The 9,564-nt window shown below is 37.9% G+C and overlaps 1 protein-coding gene across 1 annotated transcript in view; it reads left to right on the top strand.

Annotated features, from left to right (window-relative positions):
* The first annotated feature begins 320 nt into the window (after window positions 1-320).
* Window positions 321-9,564, top strand: part of grik4 (glutamate receptor, ionotropic, kainate 4) — a 153,705-nt gene continuing 144,461 nt past the window's right edge. The window contains exon 1 of the mRNA XM_037980649.1: window positions 321-820. The gene's annotated coding sequence lies outside the window, so the exon portion shown is untranslated. The remainder of the gene's footprint in view (window positions 821-9,564) is intronic.

The following is a 9,564-nucleotide window of genomic DNA, read 5'->3' as shown; positions in this document are numbered from 1 at the left end:
TGCAAATCCATTATTCCCTTAGTGCACAATGACTGGTGAGCACTCTTGGGTTTTGATAAATTGCAAGATGGGTTGGAAATGACAAAATAACCGGAGGACAGAAGAGCACAATATTTCCTGTGTGCTTAGAGGCTACTTTAGTCTTTAAGGCTTCTGCTAATCTGCAACAAGAGTCCTTCCTTTACCTCGTCCTGTCACAGCCGGGTGTGAAAAAGCACCAAACATCCCCACTGCTGACAGTGACAAGACATGCAAAAGAAAACAAAAAAAGCAAAGAACCAGATCGGATGGTCCAGCCTAGTCCGCAGCACAGGGTGTGGAGGTGGTGTTCTGTGAGCTGCAGAGGGTTTTACTGCTGTGTTTGAGGCAGGAACAAATCTCTACCTCTGTTTCTCTCTCTCTATGCTTTCTCCCATCACTTTTGGGATGCGGGTTACGCTGCATCACCAGAATAAAAATACACCAAGAAAAAGAAAAAAAAAACAAAAAAAAAAAAACAACCACTATATATGTATAAACGGAACTAACCTTTGCGGCTCATGGAGTGAAGAAAAAGAGTTTTCAAACTTGAATGCTTTCTGTTTACTTCTGCTGTACCACTGCCCCGCGGAACAGGAGCTGATCAGACCACACTTCACCGGACTGCTGTTGATCTTATCAGTATGCTTGTCCTAAAAGGAGGTGTTGAGGAGCCAGAGAACTGGAAGGAAAAGTGACTTGTACTTTGCAGCTTTCTTGCAAACTGCGAGCACACGAAGCAAACCTGTGCCAAAGTGGAACCAATCTTTTTTTCTTTCGCCCAGATAAGCACGCAGCACAGGTAAGACAACCGCATCTGTAAGTTAAATAAGTCCTGTTTTATTTCAACGAATCCAGTGTAAAAAGATGTACAATTCCAATGTTGAAGCCTCTATGCATGCATGACACGTGTTCCACATGCAGATTTACCCATTATCCGTAATGCAATCAGAAAGAATTCAGTGACAACCTGTTTGATTGCGCTGACTTAACTCCTTTAGCCGCTACTGTCGTGCGCCAGTCTGAACTCTCGCTGTGCGCACATTGTTGCGCGCGGGGGGAGACTGGATGGAAGCCGTCCTTGTGCAGCTGTGGCCGGAGAGCACAAATCATTAGTTGGAAGGAGGCAGGAGGCAGAAGCCGAGGAATGTCTCAGTCGTGACGGATGATGGGAGGGCGCGCAGAGATGAAGTGACACAGATCTGAATCCATGACGCGGCCGATCGGCAGCAGCTGGGAGTTTACATGTTGGTGGAACACTCAGAGCAGACGTGGAGAGAGGGGACTTTTACTGCTTACATGGTTTTATAATCATATTTCAAACACTGAATGGACGACTGGATGAGGTGTTGTCATTTCGAAGAGGGAACAGTCATTTTTGGCACCATCTTGTGGTTCAGTTTAGTTCCTGTTGTTGGCTTGGCATCCACAAATTGATGGTATTTATAGCATAACAGAGAAATCCAATTTATAATCAGTGAGAGGAGTGATGAGAAATCCATGTTACTTTGACCTACCTTTTGTGTTTGAGCTTGTATGTTGATCCCAGCAGATTTTTGGATCATGACAGCTTTTCATTTCTAAAAAAACAAAACAAAACAAACAAACAAAAGAAAAAACTTTGTTAGTGTCTTTGTGCAGCAACCAACTGCAAACTCTACTGGCTGCAGCATGGTAGCCACCTGTTAGTGCAACCCTAATGCCAGCTGATGCTTGAGTAGGACTTTTTGTTGATATCAGAATTTAAACATGCAGAACCCAGAATGCCAACTCCTGTTGAGTTGAAAAGAAAACTGATGTATTAACAAAAAGGAAAACAAAAAGCAGAGGTGGCAGCAAACAAAATTAAAACTCACTAAGGAAAACCAATGAAGAGGACAACATAAGGAGCAGGGTTTGACCATGGAATGAACAACAAGTTGGGGGTAAAAGTATTAAACAAAGACAAACCTGAAAGCTAAATGAATGAACCAGCGAGTAGTGGAAGCTAAATAACCGATTATAAAGGCAGAGGCTGATGAGGAAGTGGACACAGGTGACTGATTAGTAACTTGGGACAGGTGAAGGTGGGCGTGGTAGGCTGACTGGAGGAAAATTGAGCTGAGAACAGGGGAATAGTGACACAAGAAACCAATCACACAACAATAAAACAGAATCACAAAGACAATAAGAACATAAGAATGACAACATGGATGTGTTTTTTTCTGCAAGGGCAGTAATTGTAATATTAAAATGATTTTATGTTTAGACCCAGGACATAATCAAATCTATAAACATGATAGATAACAATCAAAAGTTTTGGATCTCTAATCTAAGCTCTAATTGATTATGCACAAAAAAAATGTGAGTAAACAAAATAGATGGATGGATGGACCATATATATCAGTTGGAAAATAACAAATTTAACATGCCAACTTGCAGCATTCACCTGTTAAATAGCCTCAAACAATCTTTTCTATTGAGCTTAGTGGCAAAGTGATAAAGATCGCATTTATATTTGGGCTGTTTCAACTTCTCTGCCAAATTGTGAATTTTATGGCAAAATATCATAATTATCTTTCTGAGCTAGATGAAGTGTTGCTGCTCACTTGACTCTTGAGCTGCTATACTTGTTTTCATGTGTGCTGCTCTTATTAAAGAGCAGGGATTGGCAATTAGTTTAAACAAAGTTATAGCTGGGTCACGGGACAAATTTGGGAGATAGACCAACCTTTAGTGAACTGCAGAGTACAGAAATAAATATTAAAGAGAGCCTCTTTAAATTCTTAACCTCATTTCTGCTGTTAGTGATTCCAAGTATAATAGGCAAACTTTATGAAAATGAATATTTATGATTATGATAATCCAAGTGCTTTCTACTGACAACATCAGAGTTATTATGTTTTTGTAAAAGGTTACATAATTATAAAAATAAGAAGTAATCATAATTAAGGCAAAAGCACTTTAAAAAGATGGATGAAGAGCTCAGTTGGAAAAAGAGTATTTTGCTGCTTTTCAAACTACATATTCACACATCTCATAATGATAATTTAATTAATGACTTTTGTTTCCTCCTAGTATTAATTAGTGTCTGTAATTCTGTCAGTCAATTAAACCAAGTTTAAATCCATCAGGCTGCTGTTCTCAGCAGGCTCATAAATAGTTTTGGATACCAAATAAACATAAAGAACCAGCAACAAAAGCTGTCCTGTTGTGTCTTCTCACACATCCAATGCCTAAAAAAAGACTTGAACATGGTACAAAAAACAGCATCCCTTTGCAACAATGTACAATTTAACTCAACTTTGCTGTGCAGAAAAGAGCATTAGTATGTAGGAAGCATCTACTGATACATATATGAGCCCAACATCAGGATTAGCTGATATTCACCTTGTTTATTAGAGTTAGCATATTGACAGATTTCAGGGAAATAGTTCTCTGGTGTCCTATTTAAATCACATCAAGTTTTAACCTGATGTTGACTACATTTATACCCATTCAATTAGTATTTCACAACTAATTGAATAACTCACTCACACACTATTGGGACTCAACAAAATGTCAATTTTTTAAAAACACAAGACCAAGTTCAACTAAATATTGACAGCCTGAAGCAGGTTAAAAAAGGAAATAGTTGAACATTTTGCAGCAGTATTTTGTGCACTTTTAAATACCACAACACATTTGGAAAATATTCTGCATCAAGTTGTGTACTGTAGTTACATTCCCTCATAGGAGGTTTATTCTTTCCTGAGGTATCACCTTAGCTGCGTGCTACAGATATTTGTATCTCAGCATTTAGGATGCTCACAACACTTTTCACTGCCGCAGCATTTGGTTGTGTGACACCGAGTCTGACGTCTTGTCTGATACAGCTGAAGGTTAATTATCATCAGCATCTCTCTGCCTCACAGTGAGAGACAGAGTGAAAATCATTAGTCCTTAACAAAGTCTCCTATTCAGCAGGAAGGATAAAACAATCCTGTTGGGCTTTGAATCGACTTCTTTTAGCTCGCAATCAAAACTAAATGCTCACTTCAAAATTCTGCATGGAATAAATATACATATTTGATTTTTTTGAATTGAGGTTATTTTGTTTTTCTAATAGGTAGGCTTCCTGTTTCCATCCTTGCTATCCCGGGTCACGTTCAGCTTATGTATATTGTCTTAATAGAGCTGGAGAAATTGTTCCTTCAAGGTTGCTCCTAATGGCGTCCTTCACTTGTTAACCAGGGTATCCTGATGGCACTTGTGTAAGTCTTTCCTCATTTTGGATCAGTGAGTGCCTGTGGGCTGTCTGGCGCGCTAATATAAAGTAGACAGAGATTGCATTTGCTATACTAAATATTAGTGTGTAAAATGCCTCAAGCAAATCATCTTCAGTTGTGAGCCTGTCTGATTTTTGGTTTGTTTGAATTTATTTGATGGAAAAACTGATGAAATATTAAAGCTAATGCTAAATAAATTTTAAAATCCACCTGAAACAAATAAAAGATTATATAATTTGAAAGTTAAAGAAGAGAATTCTACATTTTTCTTAAATTTGTAGCAGGCTAAAAAAACACAATATTACATTGCAATGTGCTGACAAGAAAAGCAAAGTAAGATTCATGGTCTCATTGCGTTCCTGATCAATTGATGGATTGGACATGGGAGCTCAACTCCCCAAAGTTGTGAATGTTAACGTGCTACTGTGCATCCATCCTTTGTGAAGCTTTTACACCAAGTGCAGAAAACACAGAGCAAAGACAAGTGCTTTACTCACATGCTTTAATATTACTGAGAAGTATCTGTACAGCTTCACAGTTTAAGAACAGCCTGAAGACATATTCTCTGTCAGATAAACTTAAACTTTTATTTTCAAATTATAAAAGATGAAAAACATGACTATAGGAGGCCTGGCAGTAAAAGCTGATCTCAAGTGATATGATCGGAACAGCCTCCAGGAAGTTGTATCTTTGTTAGAAAATGTCTGCTTTTATGCCACATAGCATTTCTGTAGCTCAGGTGTGAGCACAAACAGAGTAATGCCAGGTCGTGCCCTGCACAGTGTGTTTGTATGTGCTTATCTCCTCCCACGTTTTTCTTTGAACAGTATCCGTGTGCTCTGTGCGCCTTTGGGAACGGTTCATCTGTCTGTCAGAGATGATCCATATCCACTGCACTGCTTGTCACATGTTTAGATGTTGATAAATGAGAAGGAGAAGAAGTGCAAAGCAGGCTGGCATAGATAAAGTACTTGTAGGGATTCTGGTGGTGGTCAGTGAAAAAAGACCCAGATGGACGCATCAAACATTTTGTATGTCTTCCTTATCCAGAGTCACACTGTGTTGTCACTGTGCTGGTGTAAATATTCACAAACTAACCTGGGTTATAGTCATATTTTTAATTTAAAGTTTACATATTAACAGTTCCAACTTTAAATAGTTTGAGTCAATATTTTAAAGTGATGAGTGTCATGTCTTAAGTTAAGTGAAGTGAATTATGGTGCCGCCGTTGATTTCACAGGCTGTGACAGCTGTCAGCAGCAAACTCACTCAGTTGTAGCCATTTAATAAATATTAAGTGTGTGAGTTGGTCCCAGTGCAGACTGGAAATATTGTCTGTCTGCTTAATGTGCTCTCAGTACCAGCTGAATGTTTTGTTGAGAGACAAAAGCTGCAACTATTTTATTACCTGAAAACTAAAAAAAATTATGTAAATCGTCTTCCATATTGCATCACATTATTGCAAACATCAGTGTCTGAGTAGTTGCTGAATGTGAGTATAAGATGCAGGGTGATAGTGCATAGTTTCTAATGATTTCTTGAAACACAAACATGTGTTTTAATAGTTTTAAATGATCTAAAAATATGTCTAAATATAAAAAGGAGCATATCACATAAATAAAAATATGTGGATTGCCTAATCCCCTGCATTGTTATGCCACTTCTTTATTTCACTCATTCTTGTAAAAACCTACAAAATTGTTCCACTGACAAACATTTGTTAAAATGTTGACCAGCTGAAACTAATGATGTGTCAAATATTTTTACATTATTGACAAATTACTGACAAGCAACAAACAGAAAAGTATGAAAGTGGACTCTAATCTGAATGCACTTTTACATGGTATAATGTAAATGTGGTGATGTGGTACTTATAAATCAACTCACTTGCTCACTTTTCAGTCTTCTCATTACCTCTGTCTGTTATTTGTGCAAACATTTGCATTGCCCCTGCTGGCCCTTAGAAATAAAAAACTATTCTGGCTGCAGGCTATGTATTAAAATGGATATGATTTTGTAAGAATAACAATGATGACTAACAATGCATTTTTCTGCGTGTCAATATTTGGAATTTAATTTTGAGTTTATCATTAATTCAATATCATACAAAATTAGGTTAGCTCAACTTTAATTTGATCTTGGTTGCATGGTAGAAAATAGTGGTTCGAGCTGTTGCTTCTCAGTGACCTTCCCACTGAGGAGCCAGGAATCTGGATTTTCCTTTGAATGATTGTATCCAGTATCATTATTTGCTCTAAATAGCTCTGCTTTTTAACATCTCATTCTCACCCAGAATGTTATGTTTTGGCAAAAATATAATGCAATTCTCATCCCCAAGGCTTTTGTCAGCGAAATAAATAAAATCACACAATTAAATTAAATGTATTGAGCACATTTAAAAACTTCTCTTAGTTTGTAAATTGCATTTCTCTACGTGCAAGACTGAAATTTCCAGATCTAAGACATGTTATTTGTGCATATTTTTGATCTACCGAGACTTTTTAAAAGCATTTATATGATTAAAACCTTTCTTGTATGATAAAACTTGTGAGTAACCTTTTCTTTTTCTTTAAATAACTTTTGTTTCCATAGCAGCCAGTCCCTACCTACCACTTTGTGTTAATGTGATGATGAACCTTAAAAACATGAATTGTGATCTTTCAGAATATACCAGTCTTCTCATATTAGGATAGTTCACAGAGTTTAACATAAAAAAGAAGAAAATTTAGAACCCTAATACGTGACAGAAATAGAATAATGTAACCATCTTTTTTATCAATAGTAACTTGACAATTAGGTGTTTAAGATGCATATTGCCTGTACACAGTGAAACATTTTATTCCGTTTGAATTCAATTTACCAACGATTTGATGTCTTGGTCTCCTTCCTGTAGGCAATCATATTAATCTATCTGTGTTTGGCTACCTCTCCCAATGGTGCGTGCAGAAAATGAACATTGTTAGAATTGATCCTGGTTCGTCGCTCCTAAAGCTCCCCATCTTGTGAATCAGCCCTCCGTGCCATCCCAATTCCCGCTCGCTGGCCTGTATGCCAGTCAGCTCTGCTGGCAGACTGCACTTCAGTTTGATTTGTGAATCTGAATTTCGTCAGACATCAATACTCCTTTGAATCTTACCCAAATGGGAATTTTATTGTTCTGTAGACAAGAAATGAGCTCGGAGCTCAGTCCTGTGCCTTTCTTATAATTGATTTCTTATTAATTAATTCTCTTTAAGTTGGTGTTCTTTAAGAGGAAAATTAGAACTCTGCTCACTTCCAGTTGGCTCCGACAAAAGTGTCTGAGGGTTGTTAACGCTAAATTTCTACACAATTTGGTTCTTAAGTCCAACTGTTTCATCAAAGACCAGCACTTGTTACAGGCTGTCCCTCAATGTGTAATTTTTCTTAAAGTAAACTGCACAAGTTTTCTATTTAGGATTTAGAAAATATCAAGTTGCTTCTTCACTTGAGTATTTTGCACAAAAGTCAAGAGTTTATTGTTGAGTGAGTAAACGATCCAATACCAATGATATTTTAACTTCTTGATCACCTTCATCGTTACCATGCATATTAGCTTATTAAGTAGAGAAACAAACAAAAAAAATCATTATTGTCTAAAAGCGCTTAGGTTAATGCAGTATGTAAAATTTACAAACTTGGGTGGTACAAATAAAAATACCAGTTATGAGTTAAAATTGTCAGCTGAAAGATAGCAGGTGCTGTTGAATCACAGCACGCAGGAAAAAAAAGACATTCAAAACAGAGTCTTATGTAATTTTTCATCTTAGTCAGACACTTCAGTTTACTGAATTATTTTTCTGTGACTGATTGTTTCCAGTAGCTTCTATTCATTCAATTGATTTTCTTCTTGTTATTTTTTCTTTCCATTTTCTGCTGCCTCTCTTTTTTATAATGTCCAGTTTCAGCAGCTTTTTTCAGACTGCTCCAGTCATTTGTCTGACTCTCTTGTTTTTCTCAGTAATCATTGCTTCATCTCGTAGAGTTGCAGAGCTGTGTCCATATCCAGTTTTCAATGACATACCTTTATCGGCACCCCACTATTTGCGATAATCTCCCTAAATGTTCAACATATGCTCTGTGGCTTTCCAGTTATTTTAATTAGCTGAAGAGGGGCCATGAGTCATTGCACATGTGGCCTTCTCTGTTGATTGACATGCAGCAGTGGGGGCGAGTCATATCCCAGGTGAAGCAGCAGAATGTACTGGCCACTTTTTAATCACGTACACCAGACTGGGGCTGATCGGAGATGTAAGGGTGATTATAGTTCAGGGACGGCGTCCTTGCGCAGGGGCCTTGGGATTATGGCTCTTCGCTGAGCTCTGACTTGGGGAATGAATGCATCAGTATGCAGATGGCAGCTTCCTCAGGGGTTACAGAGTCACTGAAGAGATTTGAAACAGAGAGCAGAGACTCACTCTGTCTGGGAACTCGAGTCCAATGACTCTAGATTCAGTGTTATCTGAGAACTGATTACTTCTGATGAGCAGAATGGATGGGAGCAAAGATGTTAAAAATACTACAGATATAAAGATTTTAGTTGACCTTAAAATTCATTTCTCACTTAATTTTCGGTAGAGGATCGACACATATATGATTTGAGAGAATATTTCTGTGCTGAAAGTGGGAATACTAATGATTCTATGCCTATCTGATGCAGAAAAAATATACCGTAACTAGACTGAGATCTGAAAAGGCTAAAAATAGAATTGCACTATCTGCCTGTTAGGGTGTGCAAAATGCATTTGCTGCAAAGGCACAATGAACGGCTGGATATCTTAATGTGCAATGAAGACAAAAGTCAGAAAGACTTTGCACACATTTACAAAAACATACTTTTAGCATTCACTTGAAATATATCCTTGCTTGAACATGTTTCGTCAAACCAGACGGTTTTATTGATTATCTGTGAAAATCAACAACGATTTGTTCGCAAAACTACAGTCAGTTTCAAAGTTCTGCTTCAGCTGAGATCAGATCAGATCTTTTGTTGATGTTTGCTCATGAACACACTGAACACACAGCCAGCTAACCACTTACTCTCATAAATGTTTGGAGCTGTTTGACAGTCAATTTCTATTTGTAAAGTGACAAACCTCACAGACTTCTCCCTGGGCTGCCCCTTACCGTGGTGGAGGGGTTTGAGTGTCCCAATGATCCTAGGAGCTATGCTGTCAGGGGCTTCATGCCCCTAGTAGGGTCACCCAAGGCAGACAGGTCCTAGGTGAGGGGCCAGACGAAGTGCAGCCCAAAGACCCCTTATGATGAATACAAGTATTGG

This window comes from Kryptolebias marmoratus, linkage group LG2 (genome assembly GCF_001649575.2).
Source record: "Kryptolebias marmoratus isolate JLee-2015 linkage group LG2, ASM164957v2, whole genome shotgun sequence".
In the NCBI taxonomy this organism is placed as follows: domain Eukaryota; kingdom Metazoa; phylum Chordata; class Actinopteri; order Cyprinodontiformes; family Rivulidae; genus Kryptolebias; species Kryptolebias marmoratus.
The sequence above is the reverse complement of the archived record's forward strand: the minus strand, read 5'-3'. Positions and strand labels throughout refer to the sequence as shown.